The 24,635-nt window shown below is 38.7% G+C and overlaps 4 non-coding genes across 4 annotated transcripts; 3 read left to right on the forward strand and 1 right to left on the reverse strand.

The window, feature by feature from the left end:
• Nucleotides 1-1,507: 1,507 nt before the first annotated feature.
• TRNAA-UGC (transfer RNA alanine (anticodon UGC)) lies at nt 1,508-1,580 on the forward strand. The gene has a single exon. It is a non-coding gene; the product is annotated as a tRNA-Ala (tRNA).
• A 4,962-nt stretch (nt 1,581-6,542) lies between these two features.
• TRNAA-UGC (transfer RNA alanine (anticodon UGC)) lies at nt 6,543-6,615 on the forward strand. Its single transcript has one exon. It is a non-coding gene; the product is annotated as a tRNA-Ala (tRNA).
• Nucleotides 6,616-9,097: 2,482 nt separating this feature from the next.
• On the forward strand, nt 9,098-9,170 carry TRNAA-UGC (transfer RNA alanine (anticodon UGC)). The gene has a single exon. It is a non-coding gene; the product is annotated as a tRNA-Ala (tRNA).
• A 4,394-nt stretch (nt 9,171-13,564) lies between these two features.
• LOC127108730 (small nucleolar RNA R71) lies at nt 13,565-13,671 on the reverse strand. Its single transcript, XR_007796247.1, has one exon. It is a non-coding gene; the product is annotated as a small nucleolar RNA R71 (small nucleolar RNA).
• Nucleotides 13,672-24,635: the final 10,964 nt, after the last annotated feature.

Consider the following 24,635-nt stretch of genomic DNA (forward strand, 5'->3'; position numbering starts at 1 on the left):
TTTCTTTATTATGTTTGTTTAATAAAGTCCCTAGGATAGCTGGTCCGTTTAATGTATCAAGTGTGACTTGATCATGAGATCACATTAAACATAAGGACACTATTCTTAAAGTATCGGTAGTCGAGCTTTATTGTGAAGTGGGATAACATTAAAGCATTAAGACTATTATGTATATAGACTGATGATCACATCTCGTGGATCATGGATAAGGAGTTATCAAGTCTTAAACATAGGTATGAATATTAAGAGTAATATTTATACTGGATTGACCCGCTATGAGAGTACTATATAGAAAGTTATGCAAAGTTTCATAAGTTATTCTCATGGTGATAATGGTGTATACCACCCTTTGACCTGAAACCACTATGGACCCTAGATGTAGAGTCGAGTGCTTTATTGCTGATCATACGTTTTCCGTAACTGGATAACCATAAAGGCAGTTGATGGGTACTCCACGAAGCATGTTGAGGGACATGAGTGACCTAGATGGAATTTCCTCATCCTGTATAACAAGATAAATGTCTATGGGCCCAATATTGAACTGGACAAGGATGACACGGTCTATGCCTTGTGTTCAATATAGACATAAGGGTAAAAGGGTAATTATGCACATAAGTATTATCACAGAAGGATTTGTCAGATCACATGACATTTTCGTGTCTTGGGTAGCAATGATGTGTTGCTAGATACCGCTCACTGTTTATTATGTTAAATACGTGATTTAATATAATTGCCAATGCCGCGAAAACCTACAGGGTCACACACAAAGGACGGATTGATGAGAGATAGAGTAACTAAGGAACACTGTAAGGTACGGTGCACTTAAGTGAATTGTAGAACATCGTAAGGTACGGTGTACTTAAATAGAATACGAAATATGGTAAGGTACCATGGGCTTAAGTGATTTTTGGAATATTATAAGATATGGGCCACATACACTTAAGTGGGCCTTTTAGCTTGAAGCCCACAAAAGTGGTTCTATAATTAGAACCCTTGTGCAGAAGCATTCTTTTTTTGCAGTTGCATTTTTCTTTTTCTCTCTCTCTCTCTCTCACACACACACACACACACTCAAAACCTTCATTCATAGCAGCTAGCACTGAGATTGAAGGAATCCGTTCGTGTGGACTGAGTAGAGGTGTTGTCGTCGTTCAACGTTGTGATCGCTCCGTAGATCTGCATCAAAGGTTTCAATCGTCCCAAGAGGTAAATATTCTATCACTGATCATGCCCATTCGTAAGGATCACTAAAGAAGAAAATTTTAATTTCCGCTGCATTTTGGATCGCCGTTCTCCTTCATATATGACTTTTGAAGGGCTAACACAAGTATTTAAAAGTAATTTTATTTATAAAAGAAAGAAGATTTAGATTTATTTGACTTTATTTTGTTCTTTCTTCTTTGCATGAATAAATGTTTTGTATCAAACATGCAACTTATTTACCATTAGTTTTGATGAAATAATATTGTATTGTTGATTTTGAAAATTCAAAAATAATTTTATATATGGGGATGTAGCTCAAATGGTAGAGCGCTCGCTTTGCATGCGAGAGGTACAGGGTTCGATCCCCTGCACCTCCAATTAAAGTATTGTTTATCAGTGATGTATGTATAGGAATGACTTAGATTATTATAATTCCTAATTTAGAATTTTCACGTTAGAGAGAGAGAATCTCGTACTAAAATCCAAAACAAACAAGAGGGAGATGGAGCCAATACTAATGAACCAATTGAACTAGACTTACTTTTCGAGGAGTGTTGCACAGTGCACCATACATAAGTCACTATAGCTTCCTAGAAGTCAATTTCATGTGGCCACTACCTTCAATAACTAGATTCATGAGTCGTTATTAGTGGCAACATGAGCTACTTCCCCCTAACACTTCCCTACCCGACCTTCGTCTTTCTTGTTTGCTAGCTAATGAAAATAGTACAACAATTGCGATTGTTGTGCCTCTTGTGGCTCACAAACTGTTTATTTGGGGCTTTTAAGCCGCTGTTGATCTCCTTAAGATGTTGTTGCTTTGCAGCTCTCATATTCTGTAATGACTTTTGATCCGTTTTTCATGTGTTATAATATCTTCAATTTTTTACCGCCTCGGAACATGTTTTCCTTTTTTTCATCACTTGAGGTTTTAAGGTATGCTTCTACATCTTTAATCTCTTTTTTCATATATCTATTTCACAATTATATACGTGTCAGGTAAAAAAAGAGTATTTCTCACACACAATAATTGAAAGATGGAGAACCACTATGTATCATTTTTCCATTCTTTTTTTAATTGTGCTATTTTCCGTATAAAATCATTTTAAATGCTTATGTTCATTGGGTGCTAATTTTTCTCAATCAATTTGTTCTAAATTTAGATTGTTAATCCATAATATTGACAGTATCACCTAAAGGTGATTATATTGTTGGTGTAAGCCCTAGAGGCCAATACTTTTGGTACTCGTATCGAATTATTTATTAATAATAAAAGGATTTTTCTTTATTATGGTTGTTTAATAAAGTCCCTAGGATAGCTGGTCCGTTTAATGTATCAAGTGTGACTTGATCATGAGATCACATTAAACATAAGGACACTATTCTTAAAGTATCCGTAGTCGAGCTTTATTGTGAAGTGGGATAACATTAAAGCATTAAGACTATTATGTATATAGACTGATGATAACATCTCATGGATCATGGATAAGGAGTTATCAAGTCTTAAACATATGTATGAATATTAAGAGTAATATTTATACTGGATTGACTCGCTATAAGAGTACTATATAGAAAGTTATGCAAAGTTTCATAAGTTATTCTCATGGTGATAATGGTGTATACCACCCTTTGACCTGAAACCACTATGGACCTTAGATGTAGAGCCGAGTGCTTTACTGCTGATCAAACGTTTTCCATAACTGGATAACCATAAAGACAGTTGATGGGTACTCCACGAAGCATGCTGAGGGACATGAGTGACCTAGATGGAATTTGCCCATCCTGTATAACAGTATAAATATCTATGGGGTCAATATTGAACTGGACAAGGATGACACGGTCTATGCCTTGTGTTCAATATAGACATAAGGGTAAAAGGGTAATTATGCACATAAGTATTATCACAGAAGGATTTGTCAGATCACATGACATTTTCGTGTCTTAGGTAGCAGTGATGTTTTGTTAGATACCGCTCATTGGTTATTATGTTAAATACGTGTTTTAATATAATTGCCAATGCCGCGAAAACCTACAGGGTCACACACAAAGGACGGATTGATGAGAGTTAGAGTAACTGAGGAACACCGTAAGGTACGGTGCACTTAAGTGAAATGTAGAACATCGTAAGGTACGCTGTACTTAAATAGAATACGAAATATGGTAAGGTACCATGGGCTTAAGTGGTTTTGGGAATATTATAAGATATGGGCCACATACACTTAAGTGGGCCTTTCAGATTGAAGTCCACATAAGTGGTTCTATAAATAGAACCCTTGTGCAGAAGCATTCTTTTTTTGCAGTTGCATTTTTCGTTTTCTCTCTCTCTCTCTCTCTCTCTCTCACTCAAAGCTTTCATTCATAGCAGCTAGCACTGAGATTGAAGGAATCCGTTTGTGTGGACTGAGTAGAGACGTTGTCGTCGTTCAACGTTCGTGATCGCCCTGTAGATCTGCATCAAAGGTTTCAATCGTCACAAGAGGTAAATATTCTATCACTGATCACGCCCATTCGTAAGGATCACTAAAGGAGAAAATTTTAATTTCCGCTGCATTTTGGATCGCCGTTCTCCTTCATATATGACTTTTGAAAGGCTAACACAAGTATTTAAAAGTAATTTTATTATAAAAAAAAGAAGTTTAGATTTATTTGACTTTTTTTTTGTTCTTTCTTCTTTGCATGAATAAATGTTTTGTATCAAACATGCAACTTATTTACCATTAGTTTTGATGAAATAATATTGTATTGTTGAGTTTAAAAATTCAAGAATAATTTTATATATGGGGATGTAGCTCAAATGATAGAGCACTCGCTTTGCATGCAAGAGGTTCAGGGTTCGATCCCCTGCATCTCCAATTAAAGTATTGTTAATCAGTGATGTATGTATAGGAATGACTTAGATTTTTATAATTCCTATTTTAGAATTTTCACGATAGAGAGAGAGAGAGAGAATCTCATCATAAAATCCAAAACAAACAAGAGGGAGATGTAAAAAATGAGAACTAAAATATCTTATTAACAAGTGAAAGCATGATGTGACCTGACCTGAGCCAATACTAATGAACTAGTTGAACTAGACTTTCTTTTCGAGGAGTGTTGCAGATTGCACCATACATAAGTCACTATAGCTTCCTAGAATTCAATTTCCTGCGACCACTACCTCCAATAATTAGATTCGTGAGTCGTTATTAGTGGCAACATGAGCTACTTCCCCCCAACACTTCCCTACCCGACCTTCGTCTTTCTTGTTTGCTAGCTAAAGAAAATAGTACAACGATTGCGATTGATGTGCCTCTTGTGGCTCACAAACTGTTTATTCGGGGCTTTTAAGCCGCTGTTGATCTCCTTAAGATGTTGTTGCTTTGCAGCTCTCATATTCTGTAATGACTTTTGATCCGTTTTTCATGTGTTATAATATCTTCAATTTTTTTACCGCCTCGGAACACGTTTTCCTTTTTTTCATCACTTGAGGTTTTAAGGTATGCTTCTACATCTTTAATCTCTTTTTTCATATATCTATTTCACAATTATATACGTGTCAAGTAAAAAAAGAGTATTTCTCACACACAATAATTGAAAGATGGAGAATCACTCTGCATCATTTTTCCATTCTTTTTTTAATTGTGCTATTTTCCATATAAAATCATTTTAAATGCTTATGTTCATTGGGTGCTATTTTTTCTCAATCAATTTATTCTAAATTTAGATTGTTAATCCATAATATTGACAGTATCACCTAAAGGTGATTATATTGTTGGTGTAAGTCCTAGAGGCCAATACTTTTGGTACTTGTATCGAATTATTTATTATTAATAAAAGGATTTTTCTTTATTATGTTTGTTTAATAAAGTCCCTAGGATAGCTAGTCCGTTTAATGTATCAAGTGTGACTTGATCATGAGATCACATTAAACATAAGGACACTAGTCTTAAAGTATCCGTAGTCGAGCTTTATTGTGAAGTGGGATAACATTAAAGCATTAAGACTATTATGTATATAGACTGATGATCACATCTCATGGATCATGGATAAGGAGTTATCAAGTCTTAAACATAGATATGAATATTATGAGTAATATTTATACTGGATTGACCCGCTATGAGAGTACTATATAGATAGTTATGCAAAGTGTCATAAGTTATTCTCATGGTGATAATGGTGTATACCACCCTTCGACCTGAAATCACTATGGACCCTAGATGTAGAGTCGAGTGCTTTATTGCTGATCAAACATTGTCCGTAACAGGATAACCATAAAGACAGTTGATGGGTACTCCACGAAGCATGCTGAGGGACATGAGTGACCTAGATGGAATTTGCCCATCATGTATAACAGGATAAATGTCTATGGGCCCAATATTGAACTGGAAAAGGATGACACAGTCTATGCCTTGTTTTTAATATAGACATAAGGGCAAAAGTGAAATTATGCACATAAGTATTATCATAGAAGGATTTGTCTGATCACATGACATTTTCGTGTCTTGGGTAGCAGTGATGTGTTGCTAGATACCGCTTACTGTTTAATATGTTAAATACGTGATTTAATATAATTGCCAATGTCGCGAAAACCTACAGGGTCACACACAAAGGACGGATTGATGAGAGATAGAGTAACTAAGGAACACCGTAAGGTACAGTGCATTTAAGTGAATTAGAGAACATCGTAAGGTATGGTGTACTTAAATAGAATACGAAATATGGTAAGGTACAATGGGCTTCAATGATTTTGGGCATATTATAAGATATCGGCCACATACACTTAAGTGGGCCTTTTAGCTTGAAGCCCACACAAGTGGTTCTATAAATAGAACACTTGTGCAGAAGTATTCTTTTTTTGTAGTTGCATTTTTCATTTTCTCTCTCTCTCTCTCTCTCTCTCTCTCTCTCTCTCTCTCTCTCTCACTCAAAGCCTTCATTCATTGCAGCTAGCCTTGAGATTGCAGGAATCCATTCGTCTGGACAGAGTAGAGGCGTTGTCGTCGTTCAACATTCGTGATCGCTCCGTAGATCTGCATCAAAGGTTTCAATCGTCACAAGAGGTAAATATTCTATCACTGATCATGCTCATTCATAAGTATCACTAAAAAAGTAAATTTAAATTTCCGCTTCGTTTTGAATCGCCGTTCTCCTTCATATATGACTTTTGAAGGGCTAACACAAGTATTTAAAAGTAATTTTATTTATAAAAAAAAGAAGATTTAGATTTATTTGACTTTTTTTTGTTCTTTCTTCTTTGCATGAATAAATGTTTTGTATCAAACATGCAACTTATTTACCATTAGTTTTGATGAAATTATACTGTATTGTTGAGTTTAAAAATTCAAGAATAATTTTATAATGGGGATGTAGCTCAAATGGTAGAGCGCTCGCTTTGCATGTGAGAGGTACAGGGTTCGATCCCCTGCATCTCCAATTAAAGTATTGTCAATCATTGATGTATGTATAGGAATGACTTAGATTTTTATAATTCCTTTTTTAGAATTTTCACGTAAGAGAGAGAGAGAATCTCGTAATAAAATCCAAAACAAACAAGAGGGAGATGTAAAAAATGAGAACAAAAATATCTTATTAACAAGTGAAAGCATTATGTGACCTGACCTGAGCCAATACTTATGAACCAATTGAACTAGACTTGCATTTCGAGGAGTGTTGCACAGTGCACCATACATAAGTCACCATAGCTTCCTAGAAGTCAATTTCCTGTGGCCATTACCTCCAATAACTAGATTCATGAGTCGTTATTAGTGGCAACATGAGTTACTTCCCCCTAACACTTCCCTACCCGACCTTCATCTTTCTTGTTTGCTAGCTAATGAAAATAGTACAACGATTGCGATTGATGTGCCTCTTATGGATCACAACTTGTTTATTTGGGGCTTTTAAGCCGCTGTTGATCTCCTTAAGATGTTGTTGCTTTGCAGCTCTCATATTCTGTAATGACTTTTGATCCGTTTTTCATGTGTTATAATATCTTCAATTTTTTACCGCCTCGGAACATGTTTTCCTTTTTTTCATCACTTGAGGTTTTAAGTTATGCTTCTACATCTTTAATCTCTTTTTTCATATATCTATTTCACAATTATATACGTGTCATGTAAAAAAAGAGTATTTCTCACACACAATAATTGAAAGATGGAGAATCAATATGTATCATTTTTCCATTCTTTTTTTAATTGTGCTATTTTCCATATAAAATCATTTTAAATGCTTATGTTCATTGGGTGCTAATTTTTCTCAATCAATTTGTTCTAAATTTAGATTGTTAATCCATAATATTGACAGTATCACCTAAAGGTGATTATATTTTTGGTGTAAGCCCTAGAGGCCAATACTTTTGGTACTCGTATCGAATTATTTATTAATAATAAAAGGCTTTTTCTTTATTATGTTTGTTTAATAAAGTCCCTAGGATAGCTAGTCCGTTTAATGTATCAAGTGTGACTTGATCATGAGATCACATTAAACATAAGGACACTATTCTTAAAGTATCCGTAGTCGAGCTTTATTGTGAAGTGGGATAACATTAAAGCATTAAGACTATTATGTATATAGACTGATGATCACATCTCATGGATCATGGATAAGGAGTTATCAAGTCTTAAACATAGGTATGAATATTAAGAGTAATATTTATACTGGATTGACCCGCTATGAGAGTACTATATAGAAAGTTATGCAAAGTTTCATAAGTTATTCTCATGGTGATAATGGTGTATACCACCCTTCGACCTGAAACCACTATGGACCCTAGATGTAGAGTCGAGTGCTTTATTGCTGATCAAATGTTTTCCGTAACTGGATAACCATAAAGACAGTTGATGGGTACTCCACGAAGCATGCTGAGGGACATGAGTGACCTAGATGGAATTTGCCCATCCTGTATAACAAGATAAATGTCTATGGGCCCAATATTGAACTGGACAAGGATGACACGGTCTATGCCTTGTGTTCAATATAGACATAAAGGTAAAAGGGTAATTATGCACATAAGTATTATCACAGAAGGATTTGTCAGATCACATGACATTTTCGTGTCTTGGGTAGCAGTGATGTGTTGCTGGATACCGCTCACTGTTTAGTATGTTAAATACGTGATTTAATATAATTGCCAATGCCGCGAAAACCTACAGGGTCACACACAAAGGACGGATTGATGAGAGATAGAGTAACTAAGGAACACCGTAAGGTACGGTGCACTTAAGTGAATTGTAGAACATCGTAAGGTATGGTGTACTTAAATAGAATACGAAATATGGTAAGGTACCATGGGCTTAAGTGATTTTGGGCATATTATAAGATATGGGCCACATACACTTAAGTGGGCCTTTGAACTTGAAGCCCACACAAGGGGTTCTATAAATAGACCACTTGTGCAAAAGCATTCTTTTTTTGCAGTTGCATTTTTTCGCTCTCTCTCTCTCTCTCTCTCTCTCTCTCTCTCTCTCTCTCTCTCCCACACAAAGCCTTCATTCATAGCAGCTAGCACTGAGATTGAAGGAATCCGTTCGTGTGGACTGAGTATAGGCGTTGTCGTCGTTCAACGTTCATGATCGCCTTGTAGATCTGCATCAAAGGTTCCAATCGTCAGAAGAGGTAAATATTCTATCACTGATCATGCCCATTCGTAAGGATCACTAAAGGAGAAAATTTTAATTTCCGCTGCATTTTGGATCGCCGTTCTCCTTCATATATGACTTTTGAAGGGCTAACACAAGTATTTAAAAGTAATTTTATTTATAAAAAAAAGAAGATTTAGATTTATTTGACTTTTTTTTGTTCTTTCTTCTTTGCATGAATAAATGTTTTGTATCAGACATGCAACTTATTTACCATTAGTTTTGATGAAATAATATTGTATTGTTGATTTTAAAAATTCAAGAATAATTTTATATATGGGGATGTAGCTCAAATGGTAGAGCGCTCGCTTTGCATGCGAGAGGTACAGGGTTCGATCCCCTGCATCTCCAATTAAAGTATTGTTAATCAGTGATGTATGTATAGGAATGGCTTAGATTATTATAATTCCTATTTTAGAATTTTCTCGTTAGAGAGAGAGAGAGAGAGAGAGAGAGAGAGAGAGAGAGAGTGAGAGAGAGAGAGAGAGAATCTCGTAATAAAATCCAAAACAAACAAGAGGGAGATGTAAAAAATGAGAACAAAAATATCTTATTAACAATTGAACTAGACTTGCTTTTCGAGGAGTGTTGCACAGTGCACCATACATAAGTCACTATAGCTTCCTAGAAGTCAATTTCATGTGGCCACTACCTCCAATAACTAGATTCATGAGTCGTTATTAGTGGCAACATGAGCTACTTCCCCCAAACACTTCCCTACTCGACCTTCGTCTTTCTTGTTTGCTAGCTAATGAAAATAGTACAACGATTGCGATTGATGTGCCTCTTGTGGCTCACAAACTGTTTATTTGGGGCTTTTAAGCCGCTGTTGATCTCCTTAAGATGTTGTTGCTTTGCAGCTCTCATATTCTGTAATGACTTTTGATCCGTTTTTCATGTGTTATAATATCTTCAATTTTTTACCGCCTTGGAACATGTTTTCCTTTTTTTCATCACTTGAGGTTTTAAGGTATGCTTCTATATCTTTAATCTCTTTTTTCATATATCTATTTCTCATTATTATATACGTGTCAGGTAAAAAAAGAGTATTTCTCACACACAATAATTGAAAGATGGAGAATCACTATGTATCATTTTTCCATTCTTTTTTTAATTATGATATTTTCCGTATAAAATCATTTTAAATGCTTATGTTTATTGGGTGCTAATTTTTCTCAATCAATTTGTTCTAAATTTAGATTGTTAATCCATACTATTGACAGTATCACCTAAAGGTGATTATATTTTTGGTGTAAGCCCTAGAGGCCAATACTTTTGGTACTCGTATCGAATTATTTATTAATAATAAAAGGCTTTTTCTTTATTATGTTTGTTTAATAAAGTCCCTAGGATAGCTAGTCCGTTTAATGTATCAAGTGTGACTTGATCATGAGATCGCATTAAACATAAGGACACTATTCTTAAAGTATCCGTAGTCGAGCTTTATTGTGAAGTGGGATAACATTAAAGCATTAAGACTATTATGTATATAGACTGATGATCACATCTCATGGATCAATGGATAAGGAGTTATCAAGTCTTAAACATAGGTATGAATATGAAGAGTAATATTTATACTGGATTGACCCGCTATGAGAGTACTATATAGAAAGTTATGCAAAGTTTCATAAGTTATTCTCATGGTGATAATGGTGTATACCACCCTTCGACCTGAAACCACTATGGACCCTAGATGTAGAGTCGAGTGCTTTATTGCTGATCAAACGTTTTCCGTAAGTGGTTAACCATAAAGACAGTTGATGGGTACTCCACGAAGCATGCTGAGGGACATGAGTGACCTAGATGGAATTTGCCCGTCCTGTATAACAGGATAAATGTCTATGGGCCCAATTTGAACTGGATAAGGATGACACAGTCTATGCCTTGTGTTCAATATAGACATAAGGGTAAAAGGGTAATTATGCACATAAGTATTATCACAGAAGGATTTGTCAGATCACATGACATTTTCGTGTCTTGGGTAGCAGTGATGTGTTGCTAGATACCGCTCACTGTTTATTATGTTAAATACGTGATTTAATATAATTGCCAATGCCGCGAAAACCTACAGGGTCACACACAAAGGACGGATTGATGAGAGATAGAGTAACTAAGGAACACCGTAAGGGACGTTGCACTTAAGTGAATTGTAGAACATCGTAAGGTACGGTGTACTTAAATAGAATACGAAATATGGTAAGGTACCATGGGCTTAAGTGATTTTGGGAATATTATAAGATATGGGCCACATACACTTAAGTGGGTCTTTTAGCTTGAAGCCCACACAAGTGGTTCTATAAATATAACCCTTGTGCAGAAGCATTCTTTTTTTACAGTTGCATTTTTCGTTTTCTCTTTCTCTCACACTCAAAGCCTTCATTCATAGCAGCTAATAACACTAAAATTTACCGTATTTTCGACTCCGATTTCACATGCATTCTAGTTGTTTTATTATCATTTTGTTGTGTTATTGGTATGTTTTCCTTTGTTTTCAGGTTTTTACATTAATCGGAGCCCCGATCGAGGAGCGAAAAAGAGCCAAAAACCCTAAAATTCAGCATTTTGTTCTTGTGGCCTACCCCATGGCTAGCGCCATAGACCCTGCCATGACGTGTCCAAGCTCAACTTCCCTCAACTCCCACGTTCCCCACTACTTCCACTAAGGAGCCTGATTTTGTTCTTGTGGCGGGCGCCATGGCCTTGTGGCGGGCGCCACAAGAGGAAAGTTTTTCCCTCCCATTTTCAAGTTGAAGGGCATCCTTGTCATTTCCATCTTTTTACTTACTTATAAATAGAAACTCGAATTCACTTTTACAATCACCCAAACTTAGAGCAGAGGCAAACTCAGAGCAACTTTGTTTCACTTAGGCATATATTTAGTATTTTAAAGTGGTAATCGCTTCGCATTGGAGTGTTACCACAATTGTGTAATCGAGTCTGTGATAGAGTCTGTAATCGAGTTTGGAGCACTTTGGAAGGAAGTTAATCTTGCCGCCATTTTCATTTCCGCATTGCAATTTATTCAACCCTCCGATTGGAGCAGGTTTTTATTACTTGTCTTTACTTTATTTATTTCCCGCACTCGCTTTACTTTTATTTATTTTCCCGCACTCGCCTTACTTTTATTTATTTCTCGCACTCGCTTTACTTTATTTATTTCCCGCACTCGCTTTACTTTATTTATTTCCTTGCACTCGCTTTAAATTATTTATTTCCTCGCACTCGCTTTACTTTATTTATTTCCCGCACTCGCTTTACTTTTATTTATTTCCTCGCACTCGCTTTAAATTATTTATTTCCTCGCACTCGCACTACTTTTGTTTATTTTCCGCACTCGCACTACTTTTATTTACTTTCCGCACTCGCACTACTTTTATTTAAATTAATGCACTTTTACTTTACCATGTCTAACTAAATTTATAAGGTTAGAATGTAAGGATCGTAATTGAACCAGTAATCCGTACAATTGTTCGTAGAAACACTTAAGGGCTATTTTAACTTTCAACTTAAGTTTTCTCGCACTTCAATTCCGTTGGGTAAGATCGAAAGCCGTCCAACGTCTTTTTAAACTTAATTTTTTTTAACTATTTCAAAAACAGCGAAAGCGCTTTGTTTAGTTCATTAGGAGATTTTAACATTAAGAAGAAAAGAGATTTTAAAACTATTTTCGGACGCGTTTATAAGTTTAGAGTTTGGTTCGTGAGAACCTCTTTTGGTTAAGAAATCCAGGTTATAATACTTTTCAACTTAGTCAAGATACTATATTTCTTAAAAATAGGTTTACTACTCTAACGCAATGCGCGCCTTTTTATAAGTGACAATAAGAGGGTTTGATTAGGGAGTACAACTCGGTTCTGAATACGCGAAAGCGACAGTTCCTGTTAAATTAGTTCTTTTCAAAGTAGAAAACATTGCCCATAAGTAGTTCTATTAGCAAGTACTTGGATTATTAATTGATTACGTGAATTACATTCGACCCAATCTTTATTAATTAATCTTTATTCAACACTTTACTTTTCATTGCACACTACAAAAACACCTATTTCGATTGCCTTTGATAAACACCATAACAATAGATAACGATAGATTGACACTTGGTCTCTGTGGATTCAACAATCTTTTATATTACTCTGACGCGTTCGTATACTTGTGAAACACCGCATCAAGTTTTTGGCGCCGTTGCCGGGGACCAATTTCGTCAAATTTCATTTCCCTGTTGTTATATCGTTTAGACTTAGGCTATTTCCCGCCGGTCAATGCAAAGAACTCGCAGCACCGGAAGTTTAAGCTTAGTATACCCTCTGGTGGAACCTGAACGTTACGCTCGCGCACGTTTATTCTTTCATAGAATTAAGAGAGCTATGGCCGAAGATCAAAACCAAAGACCTATTAAGGATTTCGCTCAACCATCTAATGAAGAACCTAGTTCTAGTATAGTAAACCCAACCATCCCAGCTAATAATTTTGAACTTAAACCATCCCTGCTGCAACTAGTGCAACAGAGACAATTCGTGGGTCTCGCTACCGAGAACCCAAACCAACATTTAAAAATATTTCTTCAATTAGCAGACACTTTTAAAACCAATGGAGCTTCTCCTGAGGCAATACGTTTAAGATTATTCCCTTTTTCCCTCAGAGATAAAGCTCTATCATGGTTAGATTCCCTTCCACCCAATTCCATTACGACTTGGGATAACCTTAGAAGAGTTTTTCTTGCTAGATATTTTCCCCCGAGTAAGACCGCCGTTCTTCGAAACAATATAACCAGATTTACCCAAAACCAAGGAGAATCGTTGTTCGAAGCTTGGGAGAGATATAAAGAGTTGTTACGAGCATGCCCACATCATGGTTTAGAAAATTGGTTAATCATTCAAACCTTCTATAATGGACTTAATTACAACACAAAGATGACCATCGATGCTGCCGCGGGCGGTGCTCTGATGAACAAACCTTATCCTGAAGCTAGTGTCCTCATTGAAGATATGGCTCAAAACCATCAATCATGGGGAGTCGAACGAGCGACAGTAGAGAAGAAGGAAGCCCAAGGAGGAGTGCATGAACTAAGCTCTATAGACATGATGCAAGCTAAAATGGACGCATTAGCCCTTAAGGTCGAGCATATGTGCATAAACCCGAATACTGTAACCGCAGTTTCGTCGGATTGTGAGATATGTGGAACCAAAGGACACCAATCTGCAGAATGCAGTCTATTAAACGAAACCCACTCTGAGCAAGTGAACTACACCCAAGGGAACCCATATTCGAATACCTATAACTCTGGATGGAGGAATCACCCGAACTTCTCCTATAAAAGCAATAACCCTATTCAAAATAATGCACCTCCGAGACCTAGTTATCAAGCCCCTAGATCAAATCAACCCATGCAACTTGTACCAATAAAGCCGAGCCTTGAGAGAATTATGGAAAATTTTATCACCGCTCAAACCCAACAAAACAAGGAGTTCATGAACCAAAACATTCATGTTAACAAATTGATTACTCAGTTAGGAACCAAGGTTGACCAAATAGTTACTCATACCAAGATGCTTGAAACCCAAATCTCTCAGGTTGCTTTAAACCAAGCCCCTCAGACTACACCTGGAGGACAATTCCCTGGACAACCTCAACAAAATCCGAGAGGACAAGCCAATGCCATTACCCTACGAAATGGGAACGCTTATGATGAGCCACCAAACCCTAAATTGAGTGAACCCGAAACTTCTAAGCTATGTACCAAGCTCACAGACGAAGTAAAGGAACCAGAGGAATCTGAAAACCAGGAAGGTTGAGAAAAAGGAGAAGAACCTAAAGATAAAACTTACGTGTAACACCTCAAAATTTGCCCTCCTCTCTTGGGACTAGCTTAACATATTGCATTGCATTTTTTAGGTCATTAGGCATTGCATATTGCATATCATGTGGCAACATTGTGCAAGTCATCCTCATAAGTCTTGGTTAGAAGATAAAGAGGTTGAGATGCAAGCTGAGGGTTTCATTGATTGAATTGATCACTAGCCATCTGAGGGTTTGTGATTCAAATTAGGGTTTCATGATTTCTCAAGGAGGTTGAGCTTTATCTTGGTTGAAATGGTACATCATCATCATCATGGTCTTGTCATCACCAAGAGATTCATCATGCTTGATCAGATACCTTGAGATTAGGGTTTTGACCTCTAGTCAACCCTAATCAGTTGTATTGGGCCAATCAGGGCTTGTGAAGGAGATGAGGTTTTCAATGGATATGGGGATCATTTTATGATTATATTGAGCTTATGGAAGCTAGGGTTTCATCGTTGAGCCATTTCATCAGGAGTTTGAGGCTCAAGTGGATCAGTGCATAGCCAATTCATCTGTCAGTCAACAAAAGTCAACTGTGGTCAACTGTGCCTGAAATGATGGATTTGGAGGTGGGAGAGAGTTAGAGACACTTCATTCATGTCTAAACAAGTTTCATTTGACATTTCAAACATCAAGAATGAAGAAAATAAAGTCAGATGAAAACTTTCCAAAAATAGAAAGTGACTTGTAATTGAAAACTGCCAAAAATGCAAAGTTTTTCTCCTCAAAATTACATGTCCAAAAATGCTTCAAATGAAATTTTGTCCAACATGAAAGTTGTAGATCTTGCTCTCACCTTTCCAAAAAGTCCAAGAACATGAATTTCTCATGTGTGGTTGGCAAGTTATGGATTGATCATTGTCCAAAAAAGTGGATTTTCAAAGTGGCATAACTTTTGATTCACAAGGCCAAATTGAGTGAGGTTTCTTTGAGCAAACTCCATTTGACATGTACTATCATAATCCATCATCACATTTCGTCAAAACTCATCACATAAAAAGTCCATTTTTCAAGTGGACTAATTTTAAAAAGTGGAGGGAAAAAGGTGTTTTTGAGAAATATTCATTATTTTCACTCCATTCCTTTTGCACTAGCTCACAAATGCCATTTGAAATTTGCTGCAACAAAGAAATTCCACTGTTACATTGGTTTGGCACAAGTGAGGTGAAATGACCAAATTGCCATTTAGCATGAAATTGCATTTTCACTAATTCATTGCATTTTCACTAATCATGATTACTAACATCATTAACATCACATATATAAGTTAAATCATAACTGTTTTCATCTTAATCATAACAGAATTCAGATCTAGATCTGAAAATTACCAAAATTCTTCATCTTTCTCTCTCACTTTTTTTCCAAAAATTTGCATAAACCTTGCATTGATCTTCATCCATTCATCATCTATATGCATTATTGAAGCTAATTGAAGCAAGGACTCATCATTTCCAAGCCAAATTTTGGACTGTTGAAGTGAGGTGCAACAATGGCAATTCAAGATTTCATCAAGATCGTGCGTAATTGAGCAACAAACTTTGTTCCATTCATCTTCCACATCATCATAGAAGTTCTGTTTTGCAATTCCAAGGCCAAAAACACGCAAATTCGCAACTGTCTTCAAATTAAGGTCAGATTTCGACTTCAATAATTCTTGAAATTGTTTGATGCTTTAGATAGATCTTTGGATGTAGAGAATTCTGCAATTTGAACCACTAAATTTGGTTGAGAAACAAGGAAGTTATGATAATTTGAAGTTTTGTGCTCAAACATGTTTTGATTCGATTCTTTTAAATTAGCAAGAATTAGGCTTAATTAATTTGATATTCATGATGTGCTTGGAAAGACCTTTCCATTGATATAAAGTTTGTGTGATTTGGTGGAGATTTGTTCTTGGACCTATGAATGTATGAAGAACATGAAGAACATTCAAAAAATTTCCAGAAAGTGCATTTTGATCCAAATTTCGCTTACTGTTCATGCTTTAAGGTGTTTGGGCGCCACTTTTTCAAACAGGAACACGCTTCGATCCCGCTGGAGTGCAATTCCACTTTTTGCCTTGCCATTTAATATCCATATGCTTACATGATTCACATGCCTCCATTTCATGTTTTTTATTTTTTCCTTACATTCAAAAATTCATATCTCCCAAACCATTAGTCCAAATTGCATGAAATTTTTTTCACCATGATCCTTGTAATCTCTACTATTTTTTGGTGATTTTTGTGGAAATTGTGCACGTGTAAATTTTGGCATGGCCTAGGGTTTGTTTAGGAGTGTTCTTTCTTGCACATTGCTTGGTGTTTGGCTCATGAAATGATGATGCTTAATTAGAAATTCTTGAAATTTTGCATGCTTATTCTAGAGACCTCAGTGGACATTTTGGTATATGGTTTGTGATTTTTGAGTTCCTGGATTGAGAGATATGACATGATCATTAGAGGTGTGACAATTTGTGTCACACCATTTCTTGTCTGACTTCATGAATTTTGTTACCATGCCATATGAACTTGAAATGAGCTGAAATTTTGCATGTTGTATCTTCTGGATGTTAGGTTCACATGTGAATTTTTGTGGATTTTTTGGATGTGTTTCCAATTTGATTGAGAATTTCCTTTCTGTTTGACCAAATATGTATTGGATGGACTTGAAATTTTGTGGGGTGATTTTAGACATCTTGAAGTGTATTTTGGTTTTGGTTTGGTGAATTTAGCATGTTCCTACACTGTTTTATGCTTGCTTGAAGTTGATACATGAAATTGTGCCTTGTTTGGAATTGTTTGAGCATACTTTGACTTGATGGATTTAATTGACTTGCTTCCCATTGTCCAGTTGGCTTGAAATTTGGTGTGATTGACATGTAATGAATGCTGTTTAGCTGTGAATTTTTTGGAGATTTATTGAATTGTTTTGGATTGAGTTTGAATTGATTCATTCTGTTTGGTCCAATGAGCTTCTAGATTGCATGTTTTGCACTATTTTTTTCATGAAATGATCTTGGTGAATGATATGAGCATGAGACCAATTGGACATGATTCTAAATTGATTGAACTTGATTTTTGATAATTTTCATGTTCTCTTTTGAACTTTTGATCCCTATTGGACCCTAGGCTTTATCCTAGGGGTTTTGCTTCTCATGTTTGGATTGTGTTTCAGGACAAAAGGCAAATGGAATGGAGGAATTAATGCACTTGGTTTGAGTTGCTCATGTGAATGATGTTGATTAACATTAATTTTGTTTTGTAGGTGGTTTCTAATTCATTTGTGTTGAGCATTGGCTTGTGCTTTGCTTGATGCATTGCTTGTGTACAGTTAACTGTGTAATCATTAACTTGTCTGTTTAACTGTTTGAACTGTGTACTGACTGAATTAGATTGATTTCAGGTACCTTAGTTGCTATAGTTCCTTTTGAACTTGCTTGTGCTGTTGCTTGGTTGTGTTAACCAATTGAGGTAGAATTTCTTAACTCCATGTAGTCTGGAAGACCTGGTCTGTTATTTGGCCAGGCACCTGTCTGAAGTCCTCCTTAAGAGGCAATGTTTGTGCTTGTTTATCTTTGTCCCCAAGCAGGAAAAGACCTTGAATAAGGCAATTGGCAGACACAAGAGATGTGCAATCCATCTCCTGCTCTTCTGTTGAGTCATCCCTTGGCTCACATTACATGTTGATGCCTTGAGGATAGTAACCCAAGATCCTTGTACAGTTGTACAGTTGAGTCAGAGTCATAAGTGTAGAAGGGTTCCCACTTTCTGAACCCACACTTCTTTGTCTGAAGCTCTCCCTGGCCAGGGATAAGAGCTGTGAAGTCTAATCTTCACTCACCTTTCATCAGCTTCACCCTGACTCTCGATGACAGGGTTAAGAGCTAACATCACCCTGATACATTTGACTTGCTTTGGCAGTCTAACCCTTGATTGAGCCACATCTGTCTGTATATAGTGTGTGCTAACTGTGAATGTTTGCTTTGTTTTGATTGTGCTTGCATGCTTTGCTTTGCCTGGTTAGGATTAGCTTGCAGCCTGTGCAAGTAGATAGAAAACTCAACCTAGGACAATTGTGGAATACATGATAACTATTAGGCTCGAGTCAGTCTCCCTTTTAGTTGGTCATTTCCCGGTCTCTGGTTAGGAGAAAGTTTATCCCCTGTTGAGGGGAACTACGTTGCCCTGATCCTCATACCAGATGAGGTACGTAGGCAGGAGGTCGCACGAGATCTCTCCGGGCACCCTTTTTGTTTTTCACCCTTTGTTTTCTTTTTGTGTGTGTTTGCTTGACAGTTGCTAGGCTCGAGTTCCCGACTCCTTAGTAACTTGTTGGTTGTTTCTTCTTGTGTGTGTAGGAGATGGATGTAAGCCCAGCCATTGGCATTCCGTATCCTTTTGTTGTGTGCTTGGAGTCCGGTATAAGTCCATCAAGTGGCATCTGGTTTCCAGTGTGGGTTTGTTTGGTTCGGAAGCTGATGTAAGTCCAGTTATTGGCGTTCGGGTTCCATGTTTGCCTTTTTGTGTGTGTGTTTTGTTTCGGCGTGCGTGAGCCGAACTACGGTAGCTCTGATTCTCGTTCCAGACGAGATACGTAGGCATAGGATGCGATGTCCTAGCGAGCCCTCTCCCCTCTTTTCCCACCTGTGTTTCTTGTGTGTGTGATGTTTGTTTTAGCAACCTTTTTCTATCTTTTGAGCGTGGATCCCGTCGAGTACGACGGACGTGAGGGGTGCTAATACCTTCCCCTTGCGTAACCGACTCCCGATCCCATTCTCTTTGGTCGCGAGACCATGCTTTTCCCAGGTTTACTCTGAGCGTTTCCTTTCCCTCTTTTGGGATAAATAACGTACGGTGGCGGCTCTGTGTTGTTTTTGTTTCAGCCCGCCGGTTGTTTTTCGCGGATGCGACAGCTGGCGACTCTGCTGGGGATTCTAGAAGTTGACCTATTGCTGGTCCATCTTCCCTAAGCGAGTCTCTCCTAGCGTTTTAGGATAGTTTAGGTTGCCTGTGCCGTTTTATTTATTGCATTTATTATTCTGACTGTGTATATATTTGCATAAATATTTGCATGCATCATACTATCATGTTGCCGTCCTCTGTGCAGGTGGTTCCTCTGTTTTGGGGGTGGGTGTTCTGAGTGGGGCTAAAACCCAGGCCCGAGTATACACCTAGGATTAGCGTGGTCTCACGTTCCTCACATGCTGGTTGGGCATGTTGTTGCGACGTGACATACCACAAGCCGGACGAGGTTCATCTGAGAATGCTCTTCCTCAGTGGGGTTTTCCACTTTGGTTGGGTTACCTCTTTTGAGCTATTGACTTCGGTGACCGATCTTTCCCGGATCTTTGGTTTAGACGATCTCAGGATAGCTACAATGGCACACCCGAGAGGGCAAACCCATTTTGAGTATCTCTGCCCGATTGTTAAGACTATTATCCGCCTTAGGATGACCTGATTAGAATTTACTTGTGAGGGGAGGGTGATCCATACAGGTGCATGTTCAGATGGTGACTTTGATGGTGACTTTTGGTTCTGTTGATCAGAGTCCTATTTATAAGTCGGATTTATGGCCATTTATTTCCGAGACGTCGGAGTGCTGTCCGTGTTATTTATCAGTGGGGATCCGTTTATTTCAGGATTCCCCGGGCCGATTCAGATCTTGTGGTTATCTGCTCAGAGTTTGTCTGGTGATGATGATGATGATGTATCTTTCAGTTCCGTTTATTTCGGAACCCTTGAGTTGGATTTGTGGTTACATATTCCTTCAGATGGTTGTGATCGGTTCAGAGATCAGGGTTTCAGTGCAACAGATGTTCAGATGACTGGGAGGATGGCTATGCATTGCATTCATTCATCAGCATCATTCTCATTTTGCATTCATCTGCATCGAACCTATGTCTAGCCATATGGGGAGTATTATTGATTGAGAATCTGGTTGAGAGACATCTTGAAGTTCAGAATGTGGATGTCAAAATATTATTTGTCTCGATGAAGCCAGGATCAAAAGACAGAAGCTTCCTCGTATGGATAGACGTTGCATTCATGCATATTAACCTGTTTGCTATTTTGCAGGGACCAGTTCTAACGTGCTTGATTGTTGCAGGAATCATTGCTCGTGCTCGTAGAATTGTACCTTTGCACTCAACCCGCCCTCACAGATACTTTACTCGACGCAATACTCCCAGACTGATGGATCTCCCAAATACAGATATCCTCGAGCTGAAGGACAAGATGAATGAACTGATCAACATCATGCAGGGTTTTGCAGTTGGTCAGAAAGCGCTGGCTGACAAAGTTGAAAAGCTCGAGCGGGCTTCAGCGGCTAATAGTGGTGTGAACCTGGATGGTGTCTCCAACCAGGGGCTGGGTGTTTCTCGAGAAGGCGGCAAAAGAACAACCGTGGGTATAGTGAACAATGTTGCTGATTACGGTGCTGCTACTGGTGGTCAACCTGGGCCGATGGGTCAGAATATGAGAGACAGTCTATTCCCGCCATTCTTTGGGGTTGAAGATGACAGAGAGGAAGATAGAGAGGCTGATCAATTCTCCATGCTGAATGAGCCGTTTGGGCAATATGGTGTCCAACCACAAAGCAAAGAAATTCAGTTACTGGCAGAAAAGGTAAGGGCTCTGGAAAGCCATGCCACTCCCGGGGTCATAAACATGTCAAACATGGGGCTAGTCGAGGGGATTGTGATCCCGCAGAAGTTCAAGGCGCCCGCATTTGACAAATACAATGGGAGTTCTTGCCCCGAGACCCATCTGCAAGCATTTATCCGCAAGATCTCAGCTTACACCATGGACCAAAAGCTGTGGATGTATTTCTTCCAGGACAGCCTGTCTGGAGGGTCCTTGGAATGGTACACCAAGCTGAAGTCTTCTGACGTCAAGAGCTGGCAAGATCTGGGGGACGCATTCTTTAAACAGTACCAGTTCAATGCTGACATGGCTCCGAGTCGTACCCAGCTGCAGGGTATGTCTCAGAAGTCAAGTGAAGGGTTTAAAGAGTATGCACAACGGTGGAGGGAGTTGGCGGCCAGAGTTCAACCTCCACTGGTGGACAGAGAGATGTCTGATCTCTTCATGGGTACCCTGCAGGGGGTTTTTTGCTGAAAGGATGGTGGGTTGTCCGGTAACCAACTTTGCAGACATTGTGGTGGCTGGGGAGAGAATTGAAAGTTGGATGAGAATGGGGAAGATCCAGGGTGGTAATGCTTCGTCATCAGGATCGAAGAAGCCCTTCGGAAATGGCCAAAGGAAGAATGAGGGTGAATCAAGCGCTGTGTATGCCCAGAGAGGACACGGTAGGGATCGTTACTACCAGCACACTGCTGCGGTAACTACCCCTGCTGGTAATCAGTCAGTACGACAGCAACATCAGCCACCTCAACAGAGAGCCGGATATCAGGTGAGAGGAAAGGGGATTGATCGCCATTTTGACAGGCCACCCATGACATATGCTGTTCTGTTTAAGAAGTTGATGGATCTTGGGTTGGTTCAGCCAAGGACGATGGTTCCGTTAAAATCAGATCAGAGGCCTCCCAACTATGATGAGAACGCCAAGTGTGAATTCCATTCGGGTACACCGGGGCATAACATTGAGGGCTGTAGAGCATTCAAGCATGTTGTCCAGGATTTGGTAGACTCCAAGGCCATCAATTTTGCACCATCACCGAATGTTAATGCTAATCCCATGCCGGCGCATGGTCAGGCAATGGTGAGTGCAATTGATGAAGATTCGGATCACGCCTGTGCGGTAGGTGAAGAAACTGACAATGACTGCGAGTTTGAGGGTTGGATAAAATCGTGCGTACCAGAGATGGAAGTCCAGAACTGGAAGGCCTAAAAAAGATCATCACTGTCACTCTACTTGAAGAGTAATATTTCTTGTTTTCAGTTTTATGTGCATGAAAGCCTTACGTGTTGCCCGACACGTAATGGTCCATTGTAAGGGCCACCTCATGTTTCATTTTGCAACATTTTGCATCATTAATAAATGGATGTTTTTCAATTAAAAACGGTGTTCCCTGTTTTTCATTTATTTTTGCAGTTTTAAAAATAAAAATGGCAATGTTTGTTTTCATTTTTCCCTTTTTGGATTTGTCTCGTTCCGACTTCAAAAAATAATTCTCCGGATCTCATTGATAACAATTTGGTTACACCTCTGTATGACTTCGACAATCCGATCTATCATGTCGAAGAAGAAGATGAAGAAGATTGTGATCTGCTGGAAGATTAGCCAGGTTGTCGAAACAAGAGGAGAAGGTGATTCAGCTGCACGAAGGGCGAGTTGAGCTTGTTAACCGGTATACCGCCGAGGTCAGAAAGGAAAAGAAAGTTGGGGCCGCTTCAGAGGCGAGTCGAAAGCAGAATGGTAGCCCCGTTGAAAGAGCATGTGGGTACCTTCACCTGGTCGTGTCAGGATATGCCAGGGTCGGATACCGATGTCGTTGTGAACAGGCTACCATGGAGAGAAGATTGTCCTCTAGAGAAGCAGAACGCCAGTGCTACTTATCAGAGAGCCATGGTGACTTTGTTTCATGATATGATTCATCATTAAATCGAATGCTATGTTGATGACATGATAGCAAAGTCCCAGACAGAAGAGGGGCATCTGGCAGATCTGGCCAAGATATTTGACAGGTTGAGACAATTCAAACCGAGGTTGAATTCAAATAAGTGCACTATCAGAGTGCGGTCCGGTAAGATGTTGGGGTTCATTGTAAAAAGGGGAATCGAGGTTGATCCTGCTAAAAAAAAAGAGAAAAAAAAAACAGAGAAAAAAAACAAGAAGTGCCTGAACCGAGAATAAAGAAAGAGGTTCGTGGTTTCTTAGGTAGATTGAACTACATGTCATGGTTCACGTCTCACCTAACAGCCGCGTGCGAACCTATATTCAAGCTGTTGAATAAAAAGAGATCAAACGGTCAGGTGAAATAATGATTGCTGAAGGGCATTGAAAAATAAAAGAAAAAGTTGCAGGAACCTCCGATTCTGATGCCTCCTGTGGAAGGAACAACTGTTAATCTGGTACTTGACAGCCCTCGAGGGGTCTATGAGGTGCGTATTGTGTCAGCATGACGAGTCTTGTCGAAAAGAGCATGCAATTTACCTTTGCAAAAAGTTTACCGACTGTGAAACAAGATATTCACTGCTCGAGAAAACTTGCTGTGCTTTGGTCTGGGCTGCTCGCCGACTAAGGCAGTACATGCTGGTTCATACCACTTTATTGATTTCCAAGATGGATCCAATCAAGTACATTTTTGAGAAGCCAGCATTGACCGGACGAGTTGCGAGGTGGCAAATGATTTTAATAGAATATGATATACAGTATACCTCTCAGAAAGCGATCAAGGGGAGTGTATTGTCTGATTACCTCGCCCAGCAACCCATTGAGGATTATCAACCGATGAAGTTTGAATTCCCTGATGAGGACATCATGTTTCTCAAATCGAAAGATTGTGAGGAACCAATCCCGGAGGAGGGGCCTGACCCTGAATCCGAATGGATTCTGATGTTTGATGGGGCCGTTAACGTGAATGGTAGCGGTGTTGGTGCTGTTTTGGTTATGCCGAAAGGATCCCACATTCCTTTTGCTGCCCGGCTAACATTTGAGTGCACCAACAACGTGGCTGAATATGAAGCTTGTATATTGGGGATTGAAGAGGCGATTGATTTGAGGATCAAGACCCTTGTCATATATGGAGATTCAGCTCTGGTTGTGAATCAGGTTAACGGAAAATGGTATACGCATCAATCTCATTTAGTTCCATACCGGGATTATACGAGGAGATTGTTGACGTTTTTCACCAAGGTGAAGTTGCATCATGTGCCCAGAGAAGAGAATCCTTTGGCAGATGCTTTGGCTACTCTGGCCGCCTTGATTAAGGTGCAGTGGCGGAACCAGTTCCCCAGCGTTGAGGTAGGTCGTCTGGATAGGCCGGCTTATGTGTTTGCTGTTGATACAGTGTCTGATGATGAGAAGCCGTGGTAT

The sequence above is a fragment of the Lathyrus oleraceus genome, chromosome 7, assembly GCF_024323335.1.
Source record: "Lathyrus oleraceus cultivar Zhongwan6 chromosome 7, CAAS_Psat_ZW6_1.0, whole genome shotgun sequence".
NCBI lineage: Eukaryota > Viridiplantae > Streptophyta > Magnoliopsida > Fabales > Fabaceae > Lathyrus > Lathyrus oleraceus.